The sequence below is a fragment of the Triticum aestivum genome, chromosome 4A, assembly GCF_018294505.1.
Source record: "Triticum aestivum cultivar Chinese Spring chromosome 4A, IWGSC CS RefSeq v2.1, whole genome shotgun sequence".
Classification (NCBI taxonomy): Eukaryota; Viridiplantae; Streptophyta; class Magnoliopsida; order Poales; family Poaceae; genus Triticum; species Triticum aestivum.
Genome location: NC_057803.1, coordinates 215,316,821 through 215,329,369, shown reverse-complemented (window position 1 = coordinate 215,329,369; position 12,549 = coordinate 215,316,821).

The window sequence follows — 12,549 nt, the reverse complement described above, 5'->3', positions numbered from 1 at the left end:
GTTTTTGGAATATTTGGGAATTTATAGGGTAAAGAGGGGGTGCGGGAGGCCACCGAGGTGGGCACAACCTTGATTACATACTATGCATTGGCTTTTACTTGATGTTCATGAATTGTTCTTTTATGACATGCCAATGCATAAGAATAGAGTTAGACTTTGTCGTTACTTGATATATGTTACTTTGTGCTCACTACTAAATCATAAATCATTGTTAATTAAAATTGGCTTTGATATACCATGGGATCCGGGTGGATCCATTACTTGAGCACTTTATGCCTAGCTTAATGGCTTTAAAGAAAGCACTGCCAGGGAGACAACCCTTAAGTTTTAGAGAGTCATTTATTTCTATTGAGTGCTTTTATAAAGTATAAAAACAAAAATAAAGTAGGTAGCCTAAAACTTTTTGAAAAACAAAAGTGAAAATAAGAAAGACGAGCATGAAGTGGGGGGAGCTCCTTGAACTTTGTTCATGCCCATTGGTTTGTGCAGTGAAAAAAACTTTGGCCATAGTGCATGAATTTTCATTTTTTTACTGGAACGCCGAATGTTTCTGAAACATTTTGCATGGTACTTCTATGAATTTTTTTTATTTTGTCCTAATGTTTCATAATTTCTGGAGTTACAAAAGTATGGTAGATGTTTAGATTACTACAGACTGCCCTGTTTAAGACATATTCTGTTTTTGATGCATTGTTTTCCTAGTTTTGAGGAAACTATCGATTTTATCGGTGGTATAAGCCGTAGAGAAGTTATAATACAGTAGCTACAATACAAAAACAAAATACAAATGAGTTTGAAACATTACTTAAAGTGGTGATTTGTTTTATTATACTAACGGATCTCATGAGGGTTTTGTTAAGTTTTGTGGGATTGAAGTTTTCATGTTTTGGGTGAGATCGTGATGGATGAAGGAATAAGGAGTGGTAAGAGCCTCAGCTTGGGGATGCCTGAGGCACCCCAAGGTAATATTTAAGGACTTCCAGGCAACTAAGCTTGGGGATGCCCCGGAAGGCATCCCCTCTTTCTTCTAACGACCATCGGTAATTTTACTTTGAGCTATATTTTTATTCTTCACATGACATGCGTAACTCTTGGAGCGTCATGTGCTTTTTATCTTTCTTTTTTAATAATGCACCATGCTCGTATGAGATAGTCCTTGGTTTATTTATAGAATGCTCTTTGCACTTCACTTATATCTTTTGAGTATGGATTTATAGAATGCTTCATGTGCTTCGCTTATATCATTTGAAGTTTGGATTGCATGTTTCTCTTCACATAGAAGACCGCCATTTGTAGAATGCTCTTTTGATTAACTTATATTTGTTAGAGCTTGGGCATATCTTTTGTAGAAATAATTAAACTCTCTTGCTTCACTTATATCTATTTAGAGAGTTGACGGGAATTGGTCATTGACATGGCCAGTCATAAAATCCTACATAACTTGTAGATCACTGAATATGATATGTTTGATTCCTTGCAATAGTTTTGCGATATGTTTAATTGCTTGGCTTGTCATCGGGGTTGTGCATGATGAAAGACTTTATGTGGTGAAGATGGAGCATAGCCAGACTATATGATTTTGTAAGGATAACTTTCTTTGGCCAAGTTATTTTGAGAAGACATGATTGCTTTATTAGTATGCTTGAAGTATTATTATCTTAGTGTCAAATGATAGACTATTGCTTTTGAATCACTCATGTCTTAATTCTCATGCCATGATTAGATTTTATGATCAAGATTATGCTAGGTAGCATTCCACATCAAAAATTATCTTTTTTTATCATTTACCCACTCAAGGACGAGCAGGAATTAAGCTTGGGGATGCTGATACGTCTCCATCGTATCTATAATTTTTTATTGTTCTATGCCAATATTCTACAACTTTTATATACTTTTGGCAGGAATTAAGTGGAATCAACTCGAGATGATGCCCGAGGGGGCCATAATGCAGGGGCACATCCTGGGCCCTTGTGGCCACCTCGTAAGGCGGTTGGTGCCCTTCTTTCGCCACAAGAAAGCTAATATCCGGATAAAAATCGTGTTAAAATTTCAGCCTAATCGGAGTTACAGATCTCCAGGAATTTAAGAAACGGTGAAAGGCCAGAATCTGAGAACGTAGAAACAGAAGGAAACAAAGAGAGAGGTCTAGTCTCGGAGGGGCTCCCGCCCCTCCGCCACCATGGAGGCCATGGACCAGAGGGGAATCCCGTCTGCCATCTAGGGGGTAGGTCAAGTAAGAAGAAGAAGAAGAAGAAGAAGAAGAAGAAGAAGAAGGAGGGGGCTCTCTCCCCCTCTCTCCCGGTGGCACCGGAACGCTGTCGGGGCCATCATCGTGACGGCGATATACACCAACAAATTCACCACCGTCATCACCAACTCTCTCCCCCTCTATGCAGTGGTGTAACACCTCTTCTCCCCACTGTAATCTCTACTTAAACATGGTGCTCAAAGCTATATGTTATTTCCTAATGATGTATGGCTATCCTATGATGTTTGAGTAGATCCGTTTTTTACTATGGGTTAATTGATGATCGTGATTGGTATGAGTTGCATGTTTTATTATTGGTGTTGTCCTATGGTGCTCTCCATGTTGTGCAAGCATGAGGGATCCCTGTTGTAGGGTTTGCAATATGTTCATGATTTGCTTATGGTGGGTGGCGTGAGTGACAGAAGCACAGACCCGAGTAAGTAGGTTATTTGCATATGGGAGTAAAGAGGACTTGATACCTTATAATGCTATGGTTGGGTTTTACCTTAATGATCTTTAGTAGTTGCGGATGCTTGCTAGAGTTCGAACCATAAGTGCATATGATACAAGAAGAGAAAGTATGTTAGCTTATGCCTCTCCCTCATATAAAATTGCAATAATGATTACCGGTCTAGTTATCGATTGCCTATGGACAGATAACTTTCTGGTTACAAAAAGCTCTCTACTAAAACTAACTTAGCTGTGTCTTTATCTAAATAGCCGCTAGTTTTTATTTATGTGCTCTTTATTATCTTGCAAACCTATCCTATCACAACTACAAAGTACTTCTAGTTTCATACTTGTTCTAGATAAAGCAAACATTAAGCGTGCGTAGAGTTGTATCGGTGGTCGGTAGAACTTGAGGGAATATTTGTTCTACCTTTAGCTCCTCGTTGGGTTCAACACTTTTACTTATCGAAAGATGCTACAACTGATTCCCTATACTTGTGGGTTATCAAGTACACGTTAGGCTTGTCCAGAAATTTCAACCCGCGCCTTGTTATCCCAAAATTTTAAGATATTTCTTTGTCTCGTTGTGCTCCTAAAATTCCATCCATCTCAACCTGCGCCTTGCTCTCCCAAAATTACAACGCACGCGAAAACTCCCACCTCCTACGAAATCCCGACACACGAAATTCCCGTTATACCCCTGAACCGAAAGAACCACCTAGTTCAAATCAGTGGGGCTACTTTCGTAAGTTACCCCACATTTCGGACAAGCGCGTCCCTAAGGCATGGTTCCCCCCTCTCATCCCCTCCACCCCCATTCATACACCGAGGCCGCGAAAACCCGCAAAGCCCCATACCCTCCTCCATCCGCCACCCAGCCGGAGCCTCTTCCCCAACGACATCATCCACCGCAATAGCTCGACATCCCTCATCCATAGCACCGGATGAGGATCCATCGTCGATCTCGTCGTCTCGCCAATTCAGCCACCCCATTCTCCTCCTCCAAGGAGCTGCCCCGACGTTCGCCTCGTCTTTCACGCCACCTCCATTTCCACAACACCATCCTCACTTGCACCACCGGAAGAGCAGGACCATCACCAATTCCTCGGATGAAGCCAAGGCCTAATCGGTGCCACCAAAGAGGTCACTAATCGCTGCATTTTCTTCTTGATTCGATCTCACGATGCTGCCGACGCTCCATCCCGAGCCGCCATGGCACGACTCCATCTATGGCAGCGTCGTCGACCACTTCCACCACGGCGTCATTCCCAAGGCGGCGACGTCCACATCACTCAGAGCTGCTGCTGCTCCGGCTCTCGCTGGCCCTGCTGCAAGAAAAGCTCGAGGCTCGCGAGCCGGTCGAGGTTGACTCGTTTTTTGGCTCGACTCAAAATCGACTCGAAAAGAAACAAGCTGACTTTGAACACTTTATGTAGCTCGACCGAGAAGTGAGCTGATCTTGAGCCAATATTGGCTCGCTCGATTTTAGCTCGATAGCCCGACATAGTACCATTATGTTAAATGATCATGCCACATATTAATGGAAATAAGATAATTTATTACCATATATGATGTGCATGAATTTTCTCCATTTTATTTACCAGCAAACATGGAAGCTTAATTAAGTGCAGAGAAGATTTATGCCTAATTATGGTACGTGGTCGACTATGTGTTAAATATCATGTTATTTTTGGCAAAATTTCTCAACATACGCAATTCCGTTTTCTTGTTTTTCATCCACCAAGACCACCATCTACTTGCTAGGTTGCCCAAGCGAACAAGATGAGCTCTCCCGAGCAGGACGAGATTGTCGTGCTAAGTTGTGTCATGTTTTGTCCTTATCTAGTTGGAATAATGAACATAAATTTATAATTTTTACTGTTTTATTTAGCTCAAAACTAGCTTGAGATTGTTACAAACTGAGCACAAGTCATGTTCTACTGCTCGATCTTGAGCTTCACTCAGTTTGAGCTCGCTCGAATTTTAACATGAGTTGAGTTGAGCTAGCTCCAACTCGCTCCAACTCGACTCGTTTGCAGCCCTAGCTGCTGCTGCTATGCTCTTGCTCTTGGTCCCCTACCTGGTCTGCTCTGGCTCTTGCTCGCACTGCTGCTCTTGCTCTTGCTCTCGGCCCCATGCCAGGTTTGCTCTGGCTTTTGCTCGTCCTGCTGCTCTTACTCTTGCTACTGGTCTACTCTTGCTCGCGCTGCTGCTGCACGAGCAGTAGCTTCGGCTCTTGCTCGAGCTCCTGCTGCTGCTACCCGAGATGCTGCTACATGACCAGCTGCCCCGGCTCTCGCACGCGCTGCTACTCTGGGCGCTGCTGCTGCTCTGCCCTGGCTGCTCTCTGGTAATACGGTCCCTGCTGGAGCGGCTACCGATTTAGATCACTGCTACTCTGCCACTAGTGCATGAGCAGCCAAAACTATTAGTGCACTGCTTTTCTGCTACTAGTGCGTTCAGTTTTGACAATAAAATTTATTTTTGATAGCAAAACTCAGTTTCGACAGTAAAATTCAGTTTCGACAGTTAAATTCAGTTCTGATTGTTAAGTTCAGAGATGAGCGGCTAATGTGTTTTACATCCAACACTTTTTGGTTATGTATTTTACATCATCTATCAGAGATGCTACAAGAATACCACTTCAGGTTAACATTGTCTCTCTTGTCCTGCGTCAGCCTTGCTGTCGTACACCTCGCCGGAGCTGCTCCAACAACAAAACCCTCCATCACAATAGAGCAACACCCTTGGCTTCATCTCCAAGCGCATAAGATCTTCTTCCCCTCCTCTGACTGCCACATCAGCCGCATCATCCTCAGCAACCAACCCAATGATGCTGAGATCGACATGGCTTCGCCAAAGAGGTTGTACACTTGCTGCATCGCTTTTTAATCTACATGTCATATATATTGTCCACTGAGCACACGTAGTAATGTGAAATACGATTAGTGCAACGGCCTCGATGCGGCTATATCTCCCACGTGTCGAAGCACGACTTAGAGGCATAACCTCATTGAAAGCAATGTCGCAAGTGATGTAATCTTCACAACAACCCATGTAATCCAATAAGGAAATAAGAGTAACATAGTTGGCTTACACTCGCCACGTCACACAAATACATAAATAAGTCATTACATTCATCCAAATACAGTCAAGGTCCGACTACGGAACCAAAATGAAGATAAACCCCAAATGCAACATAGTCCCCGATCGGCCCAACTGGGCACCACTACTGATCAACTGGAAACGGAACAACATAACGAACACGATCTTCATCGAGCTCCTCCTTGAGCTTGGTTGCATCACCTACATGGTTCAACGACACCTGCAAGCTGGTTTTGGAAGTAATCTGTGAGTCACGGGGACTCAGCAATCTCACACCCTCACGATCAAGACTATTTAAGCTTATAGGTAAGGTAAAGGTATGATGTGGAGCTGCAGCAAGCGACTAGCATATATGGTGGCTAACATACGCAAATGAGAGCGAGAAGAGAAGGCAAAAGCACGGTCGAACAACTATGATCAAGAAGTGATCCTAGAACAACCTACGTCAAGCATTACTCCAACACCGTGTTCACTTCCCGGACCCCACCGAGAAGAGACCATCACAGTAACACACACGATTGATGCATTTTAATTAAGATAAACTTTAGGTTTTCTACAACCGGACATTAAAAAATTCCCATCTTCCCATAACTGTGGGCATGGCTTTCGAAAGATCAAATCCCTGCAGGGGTGTCCCAACTTAGCCCATCACAAGCTCTCATGGTCAACGAAGGATATTCCTTCTCCCAAGACAACCCGATCAGACTCGGCATCCCAGTTACAAGACATCCTCGACAATGGTAAAACAAGTCCAGCAACACCGCCTGAATGTGCCGACAAATCCCGATAGGAGCTGCACATATCTCATTCTCAGGGCACACTCAGATGAGCGCTCCGTACAACTAAAACCAAACCTCGAGTTTCCCCGAGGGGGCGCTGCACAGGGCTCTAGTTTGGACCAACACTTAGAGGAGCACTGGCCCGGGGGGGGGGTTTAAATAAAGATGACCCTTGAGTCCACAGAACCTAAGGGAAAAAGAGGCTAGGTGGCGAATGGTAAAACCAATGTTAAGCATTGCTGAAGGAGTTTTATTCAAGGCGAACTATCAAGGGGTTCCCATTATAACCCAACCGTGTAAGGAACGCAAAATCCGGGAACATAACACCGATATGATGGAACCTAGCGCGGCAAGAGTGGAACAAAACACCAGGCATAAGGCCGAGCCTTCCACCCTTTACCAAGTATATAGGTGCATTAATTAAATAAGAGATATTGTGATATCCCAACAAAATATCCATGTTCCAACAAGGAACAAACTCCAATCTTCACCTGCAACTAGCAACGCTATAAGAGGGGCTGAGCAAAGCGGTAACATAGCCAAACAATGGTTTGCTAGGACAAGGTGGGTTAGAGGCTTGTCTTAACAATATGGGAGGCATGGTAAGCAAGTGGTAGGTATCGCAGCATAGGCATAGCAAAAGAGCGAGCAACTAGCAAGCAAAGATAGAAGTGATTTCGAGGGTATGGTCATCTTGCCTGAAATCCCGTAAGGAAGAAGAACGAGTCCATGAAGAAGAAAAATGGACATAGTCGAATGGGTCCTCACAAACGCGACATTATCGGAACCAACCCGAAGAAGCAACACTGGAAAGAAGCACACAACATAGTAAACAACCAACACATGAACATGGCATGATATGCGGGATGCAGTATGTGATGCATATGCATGATTTGGAAAGGAATGATAGAACCTGGCCTCAACTTGGAAATCCAAGAGTGCCACTGGAAAGGGGAGGTGATTTCGGTTGAAATCGATATAAAGAACACCGGAATCGGATGCACGGTTTGGAAATGTCAAGCAAAACAAATATGTCACCGGTCTGCGATAAATAGCAAGTAGCCTTCTAAATGCATCAAGAACAACATGCTACGACACTCCAACATGACAACAAAATACATGGCAGGGATCCACTCATGATGATTGACAAAATATGAACACTGAGCTACGGCTAATTCACTCGTTAACAGGTTCAAACAAGCATGGCAAAAGTGCAGAAGATAACAGGTTTCAGACTTGGTGAAATTAACAGCATGTCAGGAATTTAACATCAGGAAGCAATCTTCAGAGCATGAAAACTACATGCTACAGGAACATATCATGGCAAAGCAAGGCACGACATGCAACTACTCAAAGCATACAACAAAAGTCCCTTAGTGACCATGAGCCAAAAGGGATCAGAAAATACAATTGCAAGCATGTGAACATAGCAAAAACATAAACAGATTCAGACTTAGTGAAAAACTGGAGCATGCAAAACAGATAACGAGTAGGCATGTTTACGAGCTCGATGCACTCACTACGAGGCATTGGATGACAAACTAAGCATACACCCAGCAAATAGACATGGCATAGAGACTAGACATGGCAGGAACAACAACATAGCATGCATGGATCAACAACAACAAGCTCGGCAAAATTGCTAAACATGTTAACAATCTGCCAGGAACATTTTATAGCAAAAGTAGAGCTCGATTGACTCAAGCTAGGGTGATCCATAATTGCAAACCAAGACATGGATGGATAGAGCACAACAATATCTGCAAAACATCCTTACTAATCATGCTCAAAAGAGCCACGGATCACTAGGAAACAACATGAACACATGGCATAAAAATAATAACAGGACAAGGACTTAGAGAAATCCTCCCTGAAATCAGCAACATTGAGTGACCTACTTTGCATGCTTGTGCTAGTCACCACAAAGATCACAAAAATACATGGCATATACCCCTGTAAAGACAACATGGCATACTTCAAAACACATGTAGAGCTCAGGATCATAGCATGCACACATTAATCATGGCAAAAATGACAAAAGTGCATTTGCTGAAACAGATCTGAAACTATCATCACATAGCTCTCTTCCAACAGCATTTCGGGCATCAAGACGAACTCAAATGAGAATGATGCAATGAGATGAAATGAAGTACTCGTCGAGGCGAACATTCCAGTATGCTACACACGCGAATCGGAGCCACGGTGATGAAGTTATGAGCTGATGAAGTATGCAAAGAAGTTAGGGTTTCGGGGGAAAAAGTCAACCGAGGGGATTTCCAGATGTGGATCCAGCCGGCGCGAACTTCGAGGATCGCTGGAGTACTATTCACCGGAGATGGGTCGCCGGCCGGAGATGAGGAAGAGGCGGGGAGGTGAGGTGGTGGAGCTCGCCGGAGCGTGTCGGAACGGTGAGGTGGCCACGGCGGAGGGCGCGGAAGCCGAGGCATCGGCGGCGATGACGATGAACGCCGGCGAAGTCCGGCACCGGCGCACAGGTGCGGCAAGAAGCTGGCGGCGGTGGACGAAGGCGCGTGAGGTGCGGGCGCGTCCGGGCGGCGGCGCTGGCGATCCGGGCCGGGCGGGCCCGCGATGGGCTCCACCGGGCCGCGCGGTGGGAGGACGCCGGCGGGACAGGTGGCGCTATCCTGTTGGGCGAGGGCGGCGGCCAGCTGACGTGGAGGCTCTCCATTGGCTGGAGTGAGGTGGCTGCGGGGCGGCGGACATGTCTGACGCGGTGGGGAGTTTCTGTCTGGCGGCGCGAGGAGCGGGCCTAGGGTTTCATCTGCGTGAAAAAAAATCCAAAAGGCACACATATTTATAGGTAGAGGGAGCTAGGAGTGTCCAAATGAGGTGCGGTTTTTGGCCACGCGATCGCGATCGAACGACCTAGGTGATGGAGGAGGTTTAGGTGGGGTTCGGCCCACTTTGGAAGGGTGTTGGGCTGCAACACACACGAGGCCTTTTCAGTCCCTCGGTTAACCGTTGGAGTATCAAACGAAGTCCAAATGGCACGAAACTTGACAGGCGGTCTACCGGTAGTAAACCAAGGCCGCATGACAAGTCTCGGTCCAATCCGAAAACGTTTAACACCCGCACATGAAAAGAGGTAGAAAGGGACACCAGAGGACATAGGAGCGCCGGAATGCAAAACGGACAACGGAGAAAATGCTCGGATGCATGAGACAAACACGTATGCAAATGAAATGCACATGATGACATGGTATGCAATGCATCACACGCAAGCACATGACAAGGCAACAATAGCAATTAACTAGGAGACACCTGGCACATTGGTCTCGGGGGGTTACAATTAGTTTCTCCTATACAACAAGCAGTGAGGTACCAGGCAACTTAGCTATCCATGATGGACTCTCTCGAAAGCCATAATTATTTATTTCTGCGCATTTTTGTGTTGTGCATGTGTAGATGTGCCTGGGAGTTGAGTTAGTAGGGTAGTGGCCTGAGTCCAAAGTAGTACAAGTAGCACAACAACATTTTTGGAGTGTAGGCTTTTGTCTGTTCAAGCCTGCCTACTAGGATTGCCAGTGGTTGAAAGGGAAAGTGAAGGAAAAGCATAGGAATTGGAAAGTTTCCTATGGTACTACTGTTAATGCATTTGGTTCAAAGGAATGGAGCAAAGGAAAACTATAGGATTTTCTCCTTTAGTGTCTCTTTCAAAGAAAAATTGTAGGAATTTTAATATCCACTTGGCCCTCCTTTTCAAATTCCTATTCTTGAAGAACAAGACTAAGTGATAGTAGCATAATAGCATTATAATTGTACAGTTTATTGTGGTTTGACTTAATTTGCCCATGCTTCTTTGCATTCATGTGACCTTCTAATTCCTGTGAACCAAACAACCAGATTGACAGAAATCATGTGATTTTAAATTCTCTGTTGTGCACATGCATTCCTATCCTATTACTGTGTATTTCATATCCCCGCGTTGTTAGAATCCTCCAATTCAAAAGAGCCCTTACGAAATTACTTCTCTTATAGATAGTTGTCGAAGAAAACCTTGTGTTGTTTGTCCCGCTCCTGCCGCGTTGTCGTCCACCCCAGCTTAACTACTCCAATGACAGAAGGGTCCATCACAGCAGGGATCTGCCCTCTAGACTGTCTTTTGCCGCCTCAGATCTTCTTCCCTGCCGCCGACAGCCATGACAACTACATTACCATCATCAACTGAGCAGATGACCTTGAGGACTACACAAGTCCGCTAGAGAGGTCGCACTCTTTCATGTCTGCTTACGTTATGTGATACGTCTCCAATATATCTATAATTTTTTATTGTTCCATGCTATTATATTATCTGTTTTGGATGTTTTATATGCATTATATGTTGTTTTATATTATTTTTGGGACTAACCTATTAACCTAGAGCTCAGTGGCAGTTTTTGTTTTTTCCTTGTTTTTGAGCTTCACATAAAAGTAATACTAAATGGAGTCCAAACCAAATAAAACTTCACGATGATTTTTCTTGGAGCAGAAGACACCCATGGGACTTGGAGTGCAAGTCATAAGAGCCACGAGGTGGAGGCAAAGGTGGAGGGCATGTCCTAGGGGGGCACGCCCCCTACCTTGTGGGCCCCTTGGTGACTTCCTGACCTAGCTCTTCCTTCTATATATTCACATATATTCCAGAACCACCAGAAGCATCCATGAAAACACTTTTCCACCGCTGCAACCTTCTATTTCCGTGGGATCCCATCTTGGGGCCTTTCCCAGCATCCTACTGGAGGGGGATTCGATCATGGAGGGCATGTAGATCAACCCTATTGTCCTTCCGATGAAGCGTGAGTAGTTTACCATAGACCTACGAGTCCATAGCTAGTAGCTAGATGGCCTCTTCTCTCTCTTTGATTCTCAATACCATGTTCTCCTCGATGTTCTTGGAGATCTATCCGATGTAGTCTTCTTTTCTGGTGTGTTTGTCGAGATCCAATGAATTGTGGATTTATGATCAGCTTATCTATGAAAATTATTTGAATCTTATCTGAATTCTTATATGCATGATTTGATATATTTGTATTTCTCTTCGAATTATCAGTTTGGTTTGGCTAACTAGATTGGTTTTTCTTGCAATGGGAGAGGTGCTTAGCTTTGGGTTCAATCTTGCATGATTTCACCTGGTGGCAAAGTAGGGGTAGCGAGACACATATTGAATTGTTGCCATCGAGGATAAAAAGATGGGTTTTTCATCATATTGCTTGAGTTTATTCCTCTACAACATGCCATCTTACTTAAGGCGTTATTCAATTCTTTATGAACTTGATACTCTAGATGCATGTTGCATAGCGGTTGATATGTGGAGTAATAGTAATAGATACAGGCAGGAGTCGATCTATTTGACACGGACGTGATGCCTATATTACATAATCATTGCCTTGGATATCGTCATAACTTTGCGCTTTTCTATCAATTGCTCGACAGTAATTTGTTTACTGATTGCTCCCTGACTATAGCGCTAGAAAACTCCTATCTGCTAGGACTACGTCGGTATTTCTCCGAAGAGGAAGGGAAGATGTAGCACAACAAAGGTAGGTATTTCCCTCCGTGATGAAACAAAGGTTATCGAACAAGTAGGAGAACCAAACAACACAATGTAAACAACACCTGCACACAAATAACAACACCTCGCAACCCGACGTGTTAAAGGGGTTGTCAATCCCTTTCGAGTAACGATGCCAGGAATTTGTAGTTGTAACATCCCAAATTTTCAATTTGGAATGTTATACATAGATCATTCATGCATATCATATTTTATTGCATTTTCGTTCCGCAATCCTCGAAATCCTAAGCAACTCAAGGACCCTCGGAGAGAGTTGGGGATTTCCTAGTTTTCATATTTGGTTATTATCAAATAATGAAACAAGGACTTTTGATTTTGATTATTTTTCTCTCTGAAAAATATTTCATAATAAAATATATGAGAGGAGATAATATGACTTCTCCAAAATATCTGAA